This window comes from Typopeltis vanoorti, chromosome 16 (assembly GCF_054136105.1).
Source record: "Typopeltis vanoorti isolate ZY-2024b chromosome 16, IOZ_Tvanoo_1.0, whole genome shotgun sequence".
Lineage (NCBI taxonomy): Eukaryota > Metazoa > Arthropoda > Arachnida > Uropygi > Thelyphonidae > Typopeltis > Typopeltis vanoorti.
In genome coordinates, this window is record NC_143564.1 from 53,321,971 (window position 1) to 53,343,469 (window position 21,499).

The 21,499-nt window shown below is 34.4% G+C and overlaps 1 protein-coding gene across 5 annotated transcripts in view; it reads right to left on the minus strand.

The window, feature by feature from the left end:
• Kap3 (kinesin associated protein 3) overlaps positions 1-21,499 on the minus strand; it is a 319,643-nt gene that overhangs the window by 144,088 nt on the left and 154,056 nt on the right. The gene's annotated exons all lie outside the window — the stretch shown is intronic.

The window sequence follows — 21,499 nt, forward strand, 5'->3', positions numbered from 1 at the left end:
GTAATAACCAATTCCCTATCCCTACACTGAGTGAAAAATGAAATATGTATTTCATTTTTCATAAACAGATGTGTATTAATTTCTGGCTCTCCGCGCATGCAAACTTTTGTTTGCTCACATCTGGATAAAGAATGAAAATAAAAATATAATTTCGTGCCAAGTATAATTTACATAACAAGAAATTTCCATTAACATGAATAATTGTGAGGCTTAACAATACTTCACATGCAAATATTTGTTTGCTTACACTTGGGTAAAGGATAAAAATAAGATAAGTTAATTTCTGTCAAGTATAATTTACTTTTTGTACTCAATGTAAAACTTGCTACAATCATCTGTCATCCATAGTAATGTAATAATAGCTGATATCCCATTTTGCTACTTGTACATGCAAATATAATTCCTACCATTGATTTAGCATTTATTTTCATAGAACTAGCTCCCACTGATGAGACTTCAATATAGGTCAAACTAAATCAAATGTAAATTAGCAGTGACCCTTACCATAATGTATGTGCCATATGCATCCAACAGAAATATGCTGTACAATACAGAATGCTGAAACAATCTGATATGAAAAATCCCTCTGCACAGATGTAGTCTAGTTGTGAAAATACTTCACGTATAAACTTTTGTTTGCTCTAACTTGTATTTTTAATTTTTAATATTAATTAAAAATGTTAAATCTGGTGTGAGACAAGGATGTACATTATCCCCTCTGTTATTCATTATCTATATGGATCACATTATGAAGGAAAGTGGTATTAAACATGATATCAGAATTGGAGATGTTAATGTCAGCTCTTTGCTTTATGCGGACGATGTTTTAACTCAAATACAGACTAAGTATTGCTTGTGTTGGATCCTACTTCTTTTCAATCTATACTTTGGATCCAACATGATTACTATTACGATGTTCTTAGACAAAATAGAAAGTTGCTAGTTGATTTCTAATTCAAATATAGAGAAAAATCATATATATAGACTACACCACTCTATTCTGAATTAGTTCAATTGCCATTACGTTGGATCCTACTTCGTCTTAACCTATACTTTGGATCCGACATGTTAGTCACTATGATGTTCTTAAACAAAAAATAGTTGCTAGCCGATTTCTAATACAAATATAGAGAAAATTTATATTTATAGACTGTGCCACTCTATATCTGAATTAGTTCAAGAATTGAAGATAAATCAACCCTCAACTATTTCTCCTTAATATTTATACTGGCCGAGTATATTTAACTAACTTAATGCACCCACTTTGGTTCGAATATTTTTATGGATGGTGCAGTAAAAGAGATTCAGGCAAAATACAACTTGAGAATAACAAAAACAAACATTCAATTTTAGAATCACAAATTTTACACTTAAGATCAAATCACTAAATAAGTTATTATAAACACTTCGGCCTTTCTGATAATACAATCATACAAACTCAAACAATGGTAAATCTGTCATCTGTAATACAGTCTTCACACTGTTCACTTAACATTTAATAAAGCTTAATGTCATAAAATTCCTTAGTGATCATTCACATTAACATCTCATAGTTACTTAAGTTTCAAATACAATGAAATTGCAGTAAGACCTCTTCACAAACAAACACTTTTAAATTTACACTTCAGCTAGTCTCCACAATAGTTACTGTTAATATAAAGAAATTCTAGGAAGAAACACACTCACATCTCTGTATAGGGATATTAATAGTTGGAATATTCTTACTGATAATCTTCTTTCTTCATCTACTTATGTGCAAACACTTTAAATAATAAACGGCACTCCTTAAAATAAATCTTCTAGGCAATAACTGAATTAATCATCGGTCACAATACACAAACAAACGTTCTTGCATGAAGTACTACTGATCACTCATGAATTAAGGTAACACAATAATTTCTTAACTTGAGGTTTTATATGCACAGTTGTTCATTCCTCCGGCATTCAAATAATTCTTTAGGCACTATAATTCCAAACACAGCTAACGGTAAACTTCAACTTCACAGCCTCTATTATTCTCTAGAAACTTCGTACTTTGCTTCAAGGTTCCGTATGTCCTTGAAAGGTTGGCGCTGAAATTAAATCTCAACTCAAGTACTGCTAGTCTATTTAGTAGTCACTCAGCTGTCTTCCATAGCTATAATTGTTATTTTACAACTTATTAGCTAACCGCCTCTCGACTAGTAGACTTTATTTAGCTGCTTGAGTGACTTGCCGACTCGCTATTATCGCACTGTGATTCCCGAATGCTCCGATTCTAACCTAATGCCAATCCTCTCCTTTCTCTCTCTCTTAATAATCTCTAATTTCAGCATTCTTCCTCGCTTATATATCCATTCTTCCTGCCTAAATTATTCTCGTGATCTCTTTAACTAAAACTCTTTCAATAATTTTTTTACATTCTCTTCACGCCTTGTTCCAAACTCGCGCTTGCTTACATACGTCTCCATGACAACAAAACAAAACATAATAAAATTGAGGTATTGCATAACGTTAAGCTTCTACAAGTAGGAATAAATAAAGAATATTTACATTTCAATTAATACGCAGTAAAAAATGTTAAATACAAATTCTTATAATATTAACATAGCAATAAATAAAATAAACTTAATAATATTTAAATACAGAGTCTAATACTATTATTATATCTTTGATTAATTTTCTAATTATTATTAGAACTTCAAGGAAAATTACATGAATAATAAATCTTAAGCAAGGGACTAACAAATAATATATAAAGAAGTCTTGCTTAGTATATGGTAGATTAAGTTAAATGTGAATGAAGAACAAAAACATACAAAATAATTTCATTCACAGTTTAACACTTGATATAATGCCCCATTGATACCATTTAAAGTCCATATAACTGTAGAGTATTGAATAGCTCTCTCTTGGCACCTTGTCATATGCCTTTTTCAGATCGACATTTTACAGTACATATATCAAAAATGGCTTAGCTATTATTGCAGCCAACTTCAACTTTTATAAACTGCTTTATAACATGCGAAACAGTCATGAGATTTAGTGAATATTAGATTTTTTTTTTAGATATTTATAGTCTTCATAAAAAAGAAATTTAAAAAAAACGGAAATATCAATTAAAACTGAATTCTGAATTTCAAATTATACCCCTACATAAACAGTTCTAAGAAGCTGTTAAATCAAGGTATATATTTAGTCACTTTTTATGTGTTTGTTTATTTATTATTTTTTTTATGAAGATTATATCAATCCTCATAAAAAAAAAAATAAAAATAAAAATAAAGAGTGAGGGCAAAGAAGAAGAAGGAACCTATGGATGTGTTTCTTGAGCTGCTGAATTATAGTCCTTAAAGAAAAATGTGTGAAGAAGGTTGTTCCAGCAAACAAACAAAGATGGAATGAAAGAGGAGAATGAGAAGTTTGTTTCGTAAGTTTGAAGCTGAACTGTATATGGATGTTGACCAACAAATGCTCATGTTTTTATGGGCTTAGAGGAAAGTAGAGAAATGATGATCAGTTCAGTGGAGCAGTGACCATGAAATTACCAGTAGTAAAAGGTAAAAAGCAGATCATAAAAAAGTGATGGGAGTAAATCTGTGAGCAAGTGTGAAGGGTCATCTATTAAATGGAATGCTCTCTTCTGGACAGCATCAAACATTTTCAAGAAGGTTTTTGGTAAATCATTATCACCAAAGTAGATAAATCTGGTGAATTTATATAGTTTTAGAAGTTGAATCAGTTAGAATAAGTATCTTGAATGGGTGATTACACTGAGTACTTCATACTGAAGATCTGGATATGATACAGCAAGAAAAGTTAGAGGTTTAACTCAGTCCAAAAAGTGAAATCAGATCTTGAATGGACATTTGGGAATTATCAAAGATAAGGGGAAGTGATGTGAAATAGTTATGTGGAATAAGACATAACTGGGTTTTAGTAGCACTAAATTCACAAGTTGCCTTGTACAGGAGGGAAAACAAAAAGATAAGTGTTTGTGGAATTTCATAGTTGGTTACAATATGAATTATACATGACAAGATATTATATTCTTGTTTTAATCCTATACCCAAGCATATGTGTTAAGTAACTTCACAACTAGTTGATTATAGAGGCTGTTGACTTTACATCAACTGCTTTATTATCCTTATTGATTTAACCTTGGTATCTTCTTGGATCTGGCTCTCACTGATGAATACATTACATCAGTCAGTATCAGTGAGATGTATTCATCTCACTGATAGTACATTATGCTTATGTACTTATTTTAAGTACATAAGCATAAACTTATGTACTTAAAATAAGTACATAATTTCTTGTCAAGTATAATACATATTGATAAGTGTTTAAGACATTATGGAAGATAAACTTGAATCACTTGGGTACTGCAAAGTTTGTGAACTGAAGAAGAGAGAAGAATGTGTGGGTAAATGCATAAAGCCTTGGGTTTCAAGCATTGGTAAGAAAATCTGAAGAGAGAAACCACCACCATGATGCACAGCTAATGATCAGAGGAAAAACTAACAACCATACAGAAAAGACAATGAAATAAAATGCCCTGCAAATGTCAAGGGCACACATACAAGCTTCTTCAAATCTTTCCATGGCTTGTGTTCAAAAATGATCAGAGTGGCTAGTAATTCCTGAAGCAAGATTGATGGAATTCATACTGATCACTAATTAATTTGTGGGCTTCCAACAGTGAAGTTTCTGGCTGCTGATGACCTTGAAAAGGTCATCAGCCTGTTTTCAACAGGAACGAGATAAGAATAATGCAAGAATAGTCTGATGGCTGACTTTTATCCCAATTTCATTTTTTTTTTTTTTTTTTTGGATGAGATGGACAGAATATAGACTTGTTTCTATGATATCAAGGCTGATGCCAGATAATGATTAGTGTCAATTCTGATATGTAAATTTTGAGCAAAGTGGGGGAGAATAAAAGATTTGTTAGTAACCAAGCTATTAAAAATTCTTGTTCTGTCTTTCTAAAAAAAAAAAAAAAAAGATGTGAAATATGCAAGATCTATACAAAAGTTAAAGAAGAAAGGGGATCAACCTCATTCAGCTGATGTTACAATGGTACATCTAGATGTGAGAAAAAATGGTGTATGTGAGTATGTAGAGCAAAAGTTTCTCTTGAAACTTTCCTGCAAAGTTTGATTTGGATTTCTCCCTTCTTCCATTCCTAGAGATGTACAATACAAGCTTAGTGGAAAGTTGAGGTTTTTGAGACTTGACCCATTTGACATATGCCAAATTTGGCACACTTGTTCCAGAACCAAGGCCAAAATACTGCTGGAGAGTTTTGAATGGAGTGATGTATGAAAGTCCTCATTTCCACAAGAATTATTTCAGTTATTCAGGAAGAGCATGTTTGTATCAGGAGAACAGAAAGTAATCTGACAAGTGACAATGGGGGGAAAAAATAAAAGAAATCACAACAGAGGTTATCTCATTTGGTACCATTGTAGTAGTGACAGAGAACAAGGGACTGAAAATGAACATTCTGCAGTTTGGATAGTTAAGGTGGAGAGAAGATGTTAAGGTTGGTTGAGGTTCAGTGAGAAACAAAAGATCAGGCTTTGATACAGGTAACTGATGGTTGAAGTCATTAACAGCTGTGTTAATGCCATGAATACTGGCAAACTGGATGTGGAAAATTTTTTGCATGTTTTTTGTTTATTTTTTGTGAGTTTTTTTATATGTTGGATGTTTTTCTGTTACTTTCAAGAGACAAACATTCCATACCATACAAATACACAGTGTGCCCATTAAATAATGAGATGAAATTCAAATAAAAATAAAGAGCAACTACTGGAAGATGAATCATATATTTATTTTCAATATAATCTCTCCTGAAAGCAATACAATGTTTACATTGTTCATATAAATCTTCAAAACACTACTGATAGGTGTCTAAAGATATAGCACTGAGCTTGGTAGTCACATTCTTCTGGATGACCTCCAATGATGCATAAACCAGGATCTTTGAATTTCATTTTCAACTTTGGAAAAAAAAAAAAAAGTCTGCCAGTGCCAAATCCAGCAAACAGTAAGTGTTTGAATGTTGAAGTGGACTGGGAAGAGAGAAACTGCTTCATCTTAACACACAATGTGCAGGTGCATTGTCATGCAACAACAATCAGCTGTTTGTTTGGTACTGCTCCCCCTTGCACTTATCTCATACATTAATGCACAATGATAAGCTCACAAACTTCTTCCTGATTTTTATTAGTTTGAAGTGATTAGAGCCCTCCTTGTCATGGTTGTCCTCTACATCTTGAAATTTGTAGAACCACTAAAATTCATGTATGTGATTGGTAGTGATCCCCTGTACACCAATTTAAGATGATTAAAGGTTTCTGAGGCAGATATGCCTGGTTTAAAATAAAATTTTATCACCACTCACTGTTCCATTTTTGACACCAGGAACTAAAACAATCACACTCACTCACTCAAACAGCATCTACACAGGACAAATGAAACTATTGCAAATAAGCATGTGCTCACTGAAAATGACATAGCTATAATCAGTTAATGCCTTTTATTCCCAAAGTAGGCAAGTATTTTTAAGCCATCTTGCTTTTGGAGAATGAGTGGACAGTTCAATCTCCACCAGTAGCCAATCAGAGATAGCTTGCCCATGACTATCACTAATTATAGGTGGCAACCAATGAAGAGACTGGCAAACAAATGCTGCCATCTCTTGGTACCTAACCCTAATGGGATGTGTGACTGTCTGAAATAATGTGGGTTCTACGGTCAATTATCTTGAGTTAATGGGACAAAAAACCCCTGTTTCAAGAAGAAAAAACCTGCTTGATAATGCCAGAGATTGGCTAACTCAGGAACAGGTCAAAGAAAGGCTTAGAGAAAGTTCCTCTAGTTGGCGATGGAATTGAAGTTAAATCTATTTTGGGACAGCTTAGCGCAGATGATGAAAGCATTTCAACCAGAGCTACACAGGCCTCTAAAGGGCTTACTCTAATAGTTAAAATGATATATACTATTCAGCCAAATTCTATATACATTATTATTATTATCTGAGACCTTCAGGTAGTCAAGGACTCATGGAGGGAGGCTATAAATCACCAAAACCAGCTGTCATATCTTCTCTTAAATGCATTCACACTATATGCACTCACTGCCTCTAAAGACAAACTATTCCACTCACTCACTGCTCTGTGAGAGAAAAACCTAACTCTTACCCCTTTCTTGACTGTGAACAAACTTAACTTCCATGGATGTCCCTGTGTTCTCTCTCCACCTTCCATATAATGAAAATTTTCACCAGACGATATCCTATAACATCCACACCCCCTTTCTCCTGTTAACCAGAGTCCGTAATCCACATACTCACAATCTGTTCTCATAATCTAAATCCCATAATCCAGATATAATCTTTGTATCTCTTCTTTGCACTCTTTCCACAGGTTCTTTATCCCCTTGGAATCCAGGAGACCAAATCGGCACACAATAATCCAGGTGTGGTCTTACCAAAACCTTATAAAGAAGCAAAATGACTTCTTTATCCTTAAATGAACTTTGAATTCCTATCCACCAATATGCCAAGATCTCTTGCCTCCTCAGTTTCTTGCAGCATGACCCCACTAATATCTTCGCATCATCGGCAAACAATTGCACATTTCCTGTTAGACCCCTCTCTTAATATCATTAATGTATGGATTGAACAATAATGACCCAAGGACCACTGGTATACCCTAAGGTATACCACTGGTCACCTTAAATCTGGCAGATTCACACCCACTGTAAACTACTTTTTGATATCTGTCTGTCAACCATCCCCTGATCCAAGTTTATATTCCAATCCCATATTTTCCAGTTTATACAACAGTATGCCAGTTAAAAAATCCATCTCGCTATTTAATGGACAGACTGTGTATGTTGCTACAATATATCATATATTGTATTACTGCAATGTCATCCATTTGCAAGGATCACTGAATAAAAACCAAGGACTCTAAGTAATATATGGAAACCTATAATTAAATCCTTACGCACTAGAGATTTCAATTTCACCAACAGTCACTTCCTATAACTAACTGCAGACAGCTAATGCACACCACATGTTTTATGTTTACTGTCATAAACATAAATAAGCAAGTAGCATAAACTTGCTTATTTGCATTGTAGTAATTTTTTTTTTAGTGTTTAATCAACTTCGTGACCTTTGTATTTATATTTGATGTCTAGCCTTGAAGAAGCCACAGTTCTCTTTTAGGTGGTGAAACTAGTCAGTAATTTGTTGATTTAGATAATGAATAATAAATTACATAAGCAAAGTGGATATTAAATCCAGCATTATTTCAAAGTCGAATGTAGAAACTATGAAAATTTTGCAAGTTGACCAGAGAGCTTGCAGGTATACATTCCTGCATCCCCGAGTTGCCTTAGTGTGGACTACTTAAAAGACATAGGCACTGCCCAAGCCTCTATATATTCGCCTTTTATTAGCCCATTTTGATAAGATTTCACTGGCCTGACAGTTGTTTCGAACTGGTTGGTTCTCCTCAGAGACCAGGCAGAAACCTTAAGAGTAAAAACTCTCAGGCATACTAAGGCAAACTTGAATGTCAGGGAAATGTATTTTTCATAAGCAAACTCTTGGCTGACGTAAAAGTAATTAGTAAAATGTAAATATTAGATCCCATGCAGAGGAATGTATTCCTGCAAGCTCTCTGGTCAACTTACAAAACTTTCATAGTTGCAACATTCAGCTTTGAAATAATGCTAGATCTAATATCCGCTTTGCTTATATAATTTTGCATCACTGAAACTGAAGCCTTTTGGCTCTTTATTTTAATAATGACTAATAAATTCCTGTTTTCTATGCATTCCTTTTAGTCATAAAACTTTCTTTCATTAAAATATTTAAATACCTTTATATATATATATATATATTGTTAGCTTAATGCTTCGACTAATATCTCTTTTGTACCATATAAATTTATTCAATTAGCTTCCCAGCATACCAACTATGCTCGTTCTGTTATCTAATTTCATAATTTGCTTCCTCACTAAAAATTGTGCATAATTCTGAAATGCTTTACCTGTTCTAGAGATTCTCCATTAAGAATGTAGTTGATATTTTGCATGTTCCTGCCTATTTATATATATATATATATATATTTTTTTTTTAATTGTAGATTTCCATGACAAATTTGAAGCAGTTATTCGATTAAGTTAAAGAGTGCTGAAAAGGCTAAAGTTATCTATTTAGGAGTATAACATTTCTGCGTACATTAAAGTACCAAGTTTAATATTTCAGATTTTCACATCCAGGTTAAATAACAGTTTCTTTCTTAGGATACATGCAATTATTCTTAGTCTCTTCTTAAGAATGGTTGCATAAATCTTACCATGGAGAACACACTAGGGAAATTCCTCTGTAATTCTCACATCGTTTTATTTCTCTTATTTTGATAATTCATTACTATGAGAGCACTATGCTAATTATGCTGAATTTGAATTTCTGAAACCTTTTGAATCATGGATTGCAGCCACTACGAAACTTTTATAATTGTGAGTGGTCAGTGTATTTAGCACCCTTGTACAATTGGTGTGTTTTGTGTTTTTTCCCTTAGCAAATTAGTGTTTTATAGTATATTAGGGCAGATTTTTGTGTTTTTAGAGTAGTTAGTGTTTCATAACATATTTTTATTAAGATATTGCAATATTAAATATAGTTTAAAATGGCCCAAAACGCACAAGAAACATAATGCTAAGAAGAACAGGCAAAGTCAAGAATAAGGCTTGCCCCACTAAGGAGGATATTGAAAATGATTTAACCTCAAAAATTGCGAAGTTAAAGAAGATTATCAGACAGACGACTGATAATCTTATTGATAATCAGAAAGTCGTGCAGTGTTTAAATGAACATAGGGAGGATATGAAAATTAAGCTGCAAAATAAGAAACACCACAAGGAATCAGGTAAGTTAGTAAGTAACAAAAATCAGGTAACTAATATTGATTATAAAAAAAAAGGACATTATGTGGTATGGTGACTATCACAAAACATGCTATTGATGAGCAGTTTTTAACTTCAAATTTTCCCAGAGCAAAATTAAAAATATAGTGCATGCAACTGAAAAACAAAAACAGAAAGTAAAAGAGCTCATAATTGGAGTAGGTACTAATGACTTAACAAGTGATAAGTTCAGCATAAGAGAGGATATGAAAGGATTGTTGGAAGAAGCAAGAGTGAAAAATGAGAAAGTGAAAATCATAAATATATTACCTATATATGATAAAAATGAATTAAGAAGGGTGTGATAGCAAATGATTCAATGGATAGGTTGCATAAAAGAAATGGATGCAAGTTGTTGGATGTGTGGACTGAATTTCAAGGAAGATAGATGGCCTACATTTGAATGAGTTTGGTACCAGGAATCTTGAAAAACTAACTAGTATGAGACCTAACACAGAGCCTCAGGGAAACTAAACTATGATGGGAGGAATGATGAAAATCTGTGTGTAAGAATGATAATGTTATGTAACTGTGTTGATAATGAAAATAGGTATTAACATGGAAATGATTATGAAGAGAGAATGATTTTTGATTTTGTGTTCATCCCGTTCAGACCCATCAAGCATGTGCAAAGACGTCTGCATTAATAAGACAGCAGATAAGAACAGAAATTTGCAAGCTGTACATTGTCTATAGTCTGTGTGACAATTGTCTATAGTCTGCATCACACAGACTATAGACAAGAGTATACAAAAACATGCAGGTAGCTTATTATGTCCGTACATGAATGCTAGGATTATCAGAAACAAAAGCATACAGTTTGTCGCCTTACGTTGGTAACTCAGATTGTGGGCATCAGTGAAACCTGGCTATCAGAAGCACATATGCTAATCGGTATCGAGTGTAAAGGGAATTGGATGACTTCAATCCAGTTAGTGTTGAGATCTATGCTGTAATAGTAGTAACAGTTTTTCATCTAGCAGTAAGTTTGAAGCCATCTCATGTGAGGTGAAGGTTAACAAAATCAAATACATAGCAGGGTGTTGTTATATTGGTTGCTACTGACAAAGAAATGCATCACCAAATAAACATGATCAGTGCAAAAAATAATCATAATATTGGACTTTAATTATCCTAACATTGATTGGGTAACAGTAAGATCTCATAAGAAGAATGAAACTGAATTTATTGAGCTGCTGAAAGATAACTTCCTTAATCAGCACGTGACAGAAGGAACTCGAGGTCAAAGATTGTTAGATTTGATTTTAGTATCAGAGGGGATTTTAGTTAAAGAGGTGACTATTCTGCCTCCAGTTGGTGACAATGACCATGCAGTACTCATTTGGGAAGCAACTAAGTTTATGAATATTCCATTCAAAAAAGGTTACATGCTGAACTACAAAGCTGGAAATTATAACCAACTGAGGAGTGTGTTGGATGTACCACGGTATCAGTTGTTGGATGGGAAGGATATCAACAGTGGATGGGCAGTGTTAAAAACATACTTAAATGATGCAACATCAGAATGTATATCTAGAGTTCAAAGAATAAATAGAGCAGGAGTGAAATGGATAAGTAATCTAATCAAGCAAGAGTTTCGTAAGAAAAGGATGATATGGATAGAATATTATCCTTTTCTTACGTGTGCATAAAGATGATGTCTGTTATGAAAATTATAAGCAGTAGGCCAGAAGAGTCAACTCTTGTGTGGAAAGCTAAGTCTGAGTTATGAAAAGAAACACTGACCTTGCAAGCTAAAGACAACCCCACCCCCAAAGAATTATAACATTATGCTGCAAATAAAAGAAAGAAAGAATGAATATGAAAGAATAAGTCTACTGAATGCACATACAATGCAAGGGTGACAAATGGAGAAGAGGTTGTTTCTTCAATAAACACAAAAAAAACATAAGAGATAAGTAATACTGTTTATATAAGGCCATATATTTCAGCCTTAAATATATGGCCTTTTTAGATAAGTAACAAAACAGGTTGTTCAACTAATGCAGTGTTTCTCAAATTTCAGATATCTGCATACCCCTTCTTAAATTTTCATTATTACCAAGTACGCCCTTATCAAATAAATATTTTCATTATTACCAAGTACTCCATTATCAAATAATAAATAAACAAAGTATATTTCATTGTATTATTATTGTATTATATGAAATGCTAATTCTCTTCAGCCGAATTCCATAATATCTGAAACACATTCACTATATATTTCTTAGTTTTAACACGTTCATAACAGAGTGGTGTCAAGCAAAACCATATGTTGCACTGGCAACATAAGGTTTTGCTTGAGTATATACAGCAGTTTCTGTTGGAGAGATGTGATTCATTAGTTTGTGCTGTTTTTATCTCAAATTCTCTAATTGCACTATTTGTTGAGAAATATAATGATTCCATGCATTAATGATGCATCCGAAAATTGCCAAGTACTCCCTGAAGACCTTTCGCATACCCCCCCAGGGGAGTATGCGCTTTGAGAAACACTGAACTAATGAATGCCCAATTTGCTAAAAGCTATCAACCTGGTGTATGCAATATCATACTCAATGCTACCTCTTCACTGAATGAAGAAACTCAGGTGTATGAGAAGGAAGTATTAGAGCTGTTGCACAAACAATAAGAATTCAGCAATAAGGACAGATAGGATATCAGCAAAGATGCTGAAATTATTTAGCTGAACTAGCTATTTCTTTGACCAGGCTATATAATTTGAGTCTCAGAACAGGGAAGATTCCTCAGGAGTGGAAACAATGTGTGGTAATCTCATTGCACAAGGGTGGTGCAAAGACTAATGTAGCCAACTATCAACTTATTGGTATCTCTGGAGAGGTGGTGATGGTGAAGACTGAAAAAGTTGGTTAGGGTAGGGTTCACATTCAGAAATAGGATGACAGAGAATCTCTACTTTGTGATGAACAGTCATGTTTTAGCAACTTGCTCACACTCTATAATAATGTTACCATTGAGTTAGACAAGGGGAAAGGATACACCATGATACTTTTGGATTTTGGAAGTGGAAGTTGCATATACTGCTGATGGCAACAAACTGCATGAAAAAAGAGCATCATAAGTTCAATTCCAGTCACCAAATTAAGGAATTTTTACTAGACCTTTTGCTTAACTAAGAGAGAGAGAGAGAGAAATCAAGGAGCAAGTCTTGTATGATGATCCTATAAGAAGTATGATTGACGAGATATTGACAAAATCATGCTTCCCAAGGGCAAGAATTAATGATGTTAGTGAGACTATTAGAGCGCAAAAGGGTAAAGTGAAAGAATTGATCACTTTGGTTGGAATGATTTGAAAGGAGAAAAGTATGGCATGAGGAAGGACATGAAAGAATTACTGGAAGTAGTATAAAAAAAGACTGAGAAAGTTAAGATAAAATCTATTGCTGCGGTATGACAGAATAGAGCTGAGAAAGAGGACCATAATAGCGAATGGTCCTCTTTCCCACAAGTTATGCAGAAGAAATAATGGGGGAGTTTGTGGATATATGGAGTGAGTTTGATGGTGAAAGGACTTATACAAGAGGATGGTTGCATCTGAATGGCTGAAAGAAGATGATATAACTAGTAGGATAGGAAGTGAAGAGTAGAGAGTGTTCAGGGAGGATAGAGAGAAAAGAATAGGGAGAGGAGTGTTATTGATGATAGCTGATGAGCTGAAACCAAAGAGAGTAGATGTTCAACTGCAGGCCAGTGAAAATAGCAAGAAAATAGTATTGCGTGTGTGAGTGAGCACATGCGTGCATGCATGTGTGAAGGAGGGGGGTGCAGTTGGCTAGAAGCTAGTGTCTCTGCATAGAAGATGAAATCTGGACTCAGCCACTTCAAGGCATTAACTAGGTAAATTTATCAAATACAACTCTAACTTTATAGAACTGAAGATAAGAATCATAAATAGAAAAGAGGTGGAGCTAGCAAAGACATTGCAGAAATGCTCTATCAGTATCCTGAAGGTTAATGAGACAAAGGCAGAAACAGGTGAGGTACGTCTAAATAATTTACTATAAGATGTTCTATTACTAGACATTTTATAGAACCATGTGGTAGACATATGGAGTCTGGACTGATGTTTAGTATCAGTATCTTTGTTTTCATATCATCCTTCCTTATTTGTCATTCTTTCATTCATGCATGATCAAAAGTAAACTTGGTGCAACTTATAAACACTGAGGAAAGATAGTGAACTAGAAGATCAAACTTCCATATCAGTTTATCTCATACAATGACAATATCCATTAGAAGGCTTCACAGATATACACACTGTTACATTAAACAACTTCAGAGATAATATCGTAGCCGATTCATCATGGGTTGACTGTTGAAGTTCTAGTTCACTTCACTCATTTTTTTATACTGTTAGCAATCCTGATAAAAATCAATAATAATATTTCTGGATGACTTCACACTATAGAAGAGACAAATAACTTGTCCAAAAGTCTTGATTTTGCTATTATTCCTGAAGCAGTTCCAGTTATGGATTTGTTCCTTGCAATAGATAACCATCTTCATTTCAAAGTAACATAAATTCTACATAAGTCTAAAACTAAAACCTCCATCATCTCATCTGTCCTATCCAAAGGTTAAAGCATCACTGCCAATAAAGTAATATACAAATTTTGTAATCACAAAGGCTGATAAAGGAAAAGCAATTTTTTTTTCCTAGACAGGAAAGAATGCTTATAGAAAACTGACTTTAATACGGTGACAACACAAATTATCTTCATCTTTCTGAGGAAGATTAGTGATGTAGTCACAATCTGTAGACAAAACAAAGTCATCGATGATGTTGCCAAGTGGGATAAAGAAACCAAAATGAAAGTCAAAACCTGTCATGGTCACACTGCTAGATTGTAAGGACTCCACACATGAACTAGAGATTCCATTAAGATCTGTGGTGGACTGTATAGATTTACCTTATTATTACAAAGTCACAAAGTATATCTCTAATTTACTAACATCCTTCATAGGTAAATCTATATGCCATTATCAAAATCCATAAACTCATAATGGATGTTCCATCAGATGAATAAGAGTTACTCTGATAAGACTTCCACATAGAGATAGTGTTCATCTCTTTGATTCTGTCACCTACTTAGGCTACTTCACTCTTCAGAATAAATTTTACTAACAAATAGTGGGTATCACAACATGGGTTGTCCTCTTTTTTCTACCCTCACAAATTACTTTATGGAATGATGTGAGCAGCAGCTACTCTGTAACACCCATCCTAGACTCACATCATGGTACGGATACATAGTAATATCTTTGCAGTATGGTAAGGTTCCCTGCCTGAACTTCAACACTTTCATACAAAGATGAATAGCATTCAACCACTCATACGCTTAACTCCTGAAAGTGAAAGAATCAATGCATTTCCTTCATATACCTGCCAATGCTTCATCAGCCATATAGGAAACCTTCAGTCTTTTAAAAGAAAACTCACACTAGACTTCACATCCATGCTCAGTAACCAGAGATGTACAAACATGGAAGTATAAAAATTTTATACAGATCAACAGCTCATCTCTAAAGAGAGAAATAAAACTGTGAGAATTACAGAGGAAGTTTCCTGCTTGGTGTTCCAGATATATTTATTCAGTCAAAGTTGAGAAGGGGGCCAACAAAACTTGTTCAAGAGACAATTGAAAAAATAGCAAGTTAGGTTCAAGCCAAACAGGAGTTGTCAATACTTAATTTTTACTTTAAGATGAGAAAAAAGTTAGGGGACTGGGCATGTCAAAAAATCATGAGAACAGAACAAGGAGATCTGTAATAAACACAAAAACTTATTCTGATTATAAGACCATCGGTTTAATACACATATGTACAAGAACGCCGTTTCGCTAGCATACTGTCTAGCTTTGTCAAGACTAAAAAAGGCAAAAAAATAATAATAAATACAAAAACACGAAATAATACAGTAACCGTTATAAAGACCAAATATGAATAGTCTAAAGGAGAGCTGTATTTTAGTTTAATAGTTCTGGAAAAGGAAAGTCTAAGTGGGAGCACATCCACATCACATAATTGTTCTGCAATTTACACAGCACAGTCAAAATATTATGACCACCATCCCAATTGTTCACCCCCCCCCAGCCAGCCTGGTTGACTGATTGGTTAGCATACCCACTCTCCAACCAATGGGACATGGTTCCGAATCCCACTGCAGGCATGGATATTTGTGATTGTCTTACCTTTTGTACTACTATAACCTATATGGCATAGTGTGACCTTTGCTGTCCTTGCACCATCAAAATCATGAATCATCATTTCACCCACCCACCCCGCACACACACACACTCCTGCTGTCAAAAATATCACTATGCAGCATGGCACGGACCTCAATAAGATTCATATTGCAGACAAACCAGTCAGAGAAAACATGTATTAACAAACACAGTATAGCAAATGATTAACAATATATAATAACTTTTTTCATGCTACATTTTACAACCATTAACATTCTAAGACCCTAGTCATCAGACCTATATGTGAACAAAAGATGACAGAGGATTATTTTAATATTTTATTGATGCTGCTCTGAGGACTGAATAGATTTACACAACATAGTGGATAAAGAAGTTAAATACTTTAATCCCAACATTTTCTGAGGAATCTGCAAGGTGATAATCCCAAATATGCAGCATGATCAATAAAAATGATTAAGCGATGAATAAGGGCTTCAAGCTCGTGACTTAGAAGGGAGCAGGGAAGGCTTTTTGGGTGTAGCCAAAGATGGCAAGTTTCATTGATGTTTATGGCAAAGGACAACTGAAATTATTCTATTATAAATGACAGAATCATTTCACCATAATTCTATGATGATTACAATGATGAAATAATATATGCCATTTTCATAGCATAGATAATTTTTGAATACTCACAATACATTATAAAAATTATACAAACATCTTAGTGTCACACATTTATCAGTTTGTCACAACTCACAAACTGATAAATGAACACAAATTGACACAATAGTCTAATGTTGAGCTGTTCATTCTTCTCATAAGTGCTCTCTAGAGGCTTAATTAGGGGTTCTGTGCTGATAGTCCTTGCATGTCATCACAACCCTTGTAATAAAAATACTCGGACTAATCATTTCAACAGAACTGCCACAATATAGATAACTCAAAGTTTTCTAGAAAGTCAACAAAACACTCAATACTCATGATTCATTCTTCAATTTTCAAGGCGCTATGACTATAATGAGCAATTCTACTCCAAACCTCAAGAAATCTCATCATCATTATGGGGGGGGGGGGGGGTCTGAGAAGTTCTAATAAACACCTAGAACAAAAAATTATAATAAAGCAACTGATATAACCACAAGAAAGAACACACAAGAATATGAGAATATAAGAGCATAAGTTACCTTCATAGCCTGTTACTAGTATATTTTTGCAACTAGTTCTGATAAACACCTAGAACAAAAATGATATTAAAGCAACTGACATAACCACAAGAAAGAATATGCTAGGATATAAGGATATAAGAGCACAAGTTACCTTCATAGCTCTGCTACTAGTATATTCTTTCTTGTGGTTATCTAAGTTCTTTTAATATTATTTTTGTTTTAGGTGTTTATCAAAACTTTCCAAATCCTCTCATACCAGAACTAGCACACTTAACAAATAGAACAGCTACTCTGACAAACAGCATTCTCTTAGCAGATAAAATCCCTAAAAAACATCCATCTAATCTGAAGATTGTGCTTGTTCTGATTTGGATATTATTTGGCTTCTATATAACAACACTCCTTTTATGGGAACTAAAAATAAGAAGTTCAGAATATTATTATGTGAATGAGGTGCTTAAAGGTCAAAGCTATATAACTGAGAGGAGACCTCCACATAACCTTTAAAGGAATGCAGAGAACCGATCAAGGCTTCTGACCTAATGTCCAATCCTAACCTTCTCGTGGTGCACCCTGTTTGGTATCTACCTGGATACTAAATGTACGAGGATGGGTTGGCAATCTGAGATTTAGAAGACCAATTTGTATTCTTATTAGCTTAAACAAAAATATAAAATGATGGTACAACATGACAGAATTTCATGCCGCCGGGGGCGTTGCCTGGTTAAACAAGGCCCTCGTTGTTTTCACCAGGGAACAAGGGCAAACAACAAAAAGTCGGCTACAGGAACAAATCCTAAAACCCACCTCAACTCAACATCACCAGAATTCAAGATCGGTGCCATTCAGGCTTCTTATCAACATAAGAAGCCTGAATGGCAAAGAAATGGAGCTAGCTGAGGAATTGGATAAGTACCAGATTGACATAATAGGGGTGAGTGAAACAAAAAAGGAAAACTGGTGAGATCTTTCTGAGCAATAAATACAAAATGTTACATTCAGGAAATTACAATCAAATAAAAGAAGGAGTAGCCATAGTATTCAACACAAAATACGAGGCTAATCTTCTTGAATGGCAGTCAGTCTCAAGTAGAGTAAAATGGACAAATATGAGAATAGGGAACTGGACAATGAGACTTATTTGTGCCTATGGTCCCACAGAAGGTTCCACTAAGGTAGAAGTGGAGGAATTTTTTGAGGCTTTAAAGAAAGCAACTGACACAATGAAAAATGAAAAGTTGGTCTTTTCAAGCAATAAATACAAAATGTCATATTCAGGCAACGGTACGAGGCTAATCTTCTTCAATGGCAGGCAGTCTCAAGCAGAGTGATATGGGCAAATATGAGAAAGGGGAACTTGACAATGAGACTTATTTGTGCCAAAGGTCCCACAGAAGATTCTATTAAGGTAGAAGTGGAGGAATTTTTTGAGGCTTTACAGAAAGCAACTGACACAATGAAAAAGGAAAAGTTGGTCCTTTTTGGGGATCTAAATACCATAGTAGGAAATGATTGTCAGACATACAAAAATATAATGGGAAAATTTGGAGAAAAGAGCAAAGCTAATAATAATGGCAAATTGGATTTCTGCTCAGGACATGGACTGGTTACTAACACAATGTTCCAACATAAAAATATGCATAAATTCACATGGTAAGAAGAGACAAGGAATAAGAAGTCTCATTGACTATGTTATTGTTGATAGTGATGTTTTCTCCCTGATGCAGGACAACAGAGTGTACAGAGGAGTTGAAATTGGAAATGATCACCATTTAGTCTTGAGCAGGATAAAACTGAATTTCATATTGAAAAGAAGAACACGTAGGAAAGTTTTAGAGCAAATAAAAGTTGAGCACCTTGCAAATGTGAACTGTAGACTAAAATACACAAACATTATTGAAGAAACAATGAAAGAATGAGAACAGGAACCAAATCTTGGAGATTCAGTGGCAAGCGCTGAAGAAAACACTGACTGATTCAACCAGAGAGGAATGTGGTGAGGTTGTCTGCAAGGATAGAAAAATCAGAACTCCATGACAAACACAGGAAGTTAAAGAGGCAGTGAAAAAAAAGAAAAAAACATCTCAAAAGTTCCTGGCAAATAAGTTAGCTTGTGGTTTTAGAGAATACAGAGACAAATGTAAGAAGGTTAAACACTGTGTAAAACTAGCTATACAAAAGTCATGGGAAGACTTTGGTAAGAACATAGAAAATAAATATCAAGAAGGTGGCAAAATATTCTGGAGGAGGTTGTTGAAGAAGCGCAGAAATAGGGGAAAGTGCTGTAAAAGGAATTAGAGATGACAAAGGTGAAATGAAAACAGGAGAAAAAGATATACTTGAAGCATGAAGTAATTAATTTGAAAAATTTCTAAATGAAACAAGCAGTGATAGCAAAGTGGGAAAAAATACTCAACAGGCATACAGTCAGGAATACATATCCATACTTGAAGTAGAAAAAGCCATCCAAGGCTTGAAATGCGGAAAGGCAGCAGAAATAGATGATATTCAACCAGAAATGCTGAAGTATGGAAGTATAAAAGTCCTATAGTGGCTGCACTGCATAGTTCAGAAGGCCTGGACAGAGGGAAGAATTCCTGATGACTGGAGTAGAGCTCTCATAGTACCCAAAAAGGGAAATAAAACTGAATGTGAGAATTACAGAGGTATATCCTTACTGAGTGTTCCTGGTAAGATTTATGCAAGTATATTTGAGAAACCGTTCAGAAAGATTGCAGAAGAGAAGCTGGATTCAGGCCAAATAAGCTGTCAGGATCAGATTTTCATTTTATGACAAATAGTGGAGAAATCATGGGAATATAACAAAGATCCGTATTTAAGTTTTGTCGATCTGGAAAAGGCATATGACAAGATGCCAAGAGAGAAGCTATTCGAAACACTACAGTTATATGGTGTCAATGGGGTATTATATCAAGCAATACTTAGTCTGTATTTAAGTTGTAAGTCAGCAGTTAGAATTGAAGGAAGTACAGGAAGGTGGTTTAATGTTAAATCTGGTGTCAGACAAAGATGTACATTATTCCCTCTGTTATTCATTATTTATACGGATCACATTATGAAGGAAAGTGGTATTAAACCTGATATCAAAATTGGAGATGTTAATCTCAGCTCTTTGCTGTATGCGGTTGATGTTATACTTCTAAATAAATCCACTGCAAGTCTGCAAATTCTCTGACTAAAGTGAATAACTTGTAATAGATATGGTATGAAGGTCAGAATTAAAAAGACAAAGACAATGAAAATAGGTAGAATCATTGAAAATGTCAACTGTGTTGTGAATGGAGAACCTATAGAACAAGTAAAACATTTCAGCTACTTAGGCAAGATTTTTAGTGAAGATGGTAAATTAAATATGGAAATAGACAACAGAATCAACAAAGCTCATATGGTAGGAAGTCAACTGAATAAATTTATATGGAATAAGAGAGAAATTAGCCAAAACACTAAATTAGCTGAATAATACAAGACAGTATTCGAGCCAATTTTAACTTGGATCTGAGAGCTGGGTCAGAAGTATAACACTTGACTAAAGACTAGAGAGTGCAGATATGAGAGTCATGAGAAATATTAGGCATGTGAACGAGGATATTAGGAAAGAACTTGACATTGTCAGCATCCAGGAGTGCATTAGCAGAGCTAATCTGAGGTGTTTAATGGTCACTTCAACAGAATGGGAGAGGAAAGATTAGCAAAACAAGTAGTCTCTGCCAGGTTGGCAGGAAAAAGATCCAGAGGAAGACCAAGATATAGGTGGACTGATACAATAAAAAGTGCCTTAGAAGATAGAAATATAAGATCTGATAATGTTGGAGTCTTGACAGGTAACAGACTGATTTGGAGGAAAATTATACATAGGAAGTTAGTAATGATGTAATTTTTCATGTAGTACTATCATATCCTGTACACCTCTTGATGGTAAATATCAGGAATTTGATGATGATGATGATGAATTATGCGAATTCTTCCTGTAATGCTTCAGTGGATTCTCTCAACCAGAGAGAAAGAGAGAATCCAACACAGCTGTGAAATCAGATGTCATGTACTCTCTCTCTCTCATCTTTTCAAATCAGTCTGAGTGGTCTGCATGACCTCCTTTTACCATTACATTTTCATCTTTTTAATGTTAGCT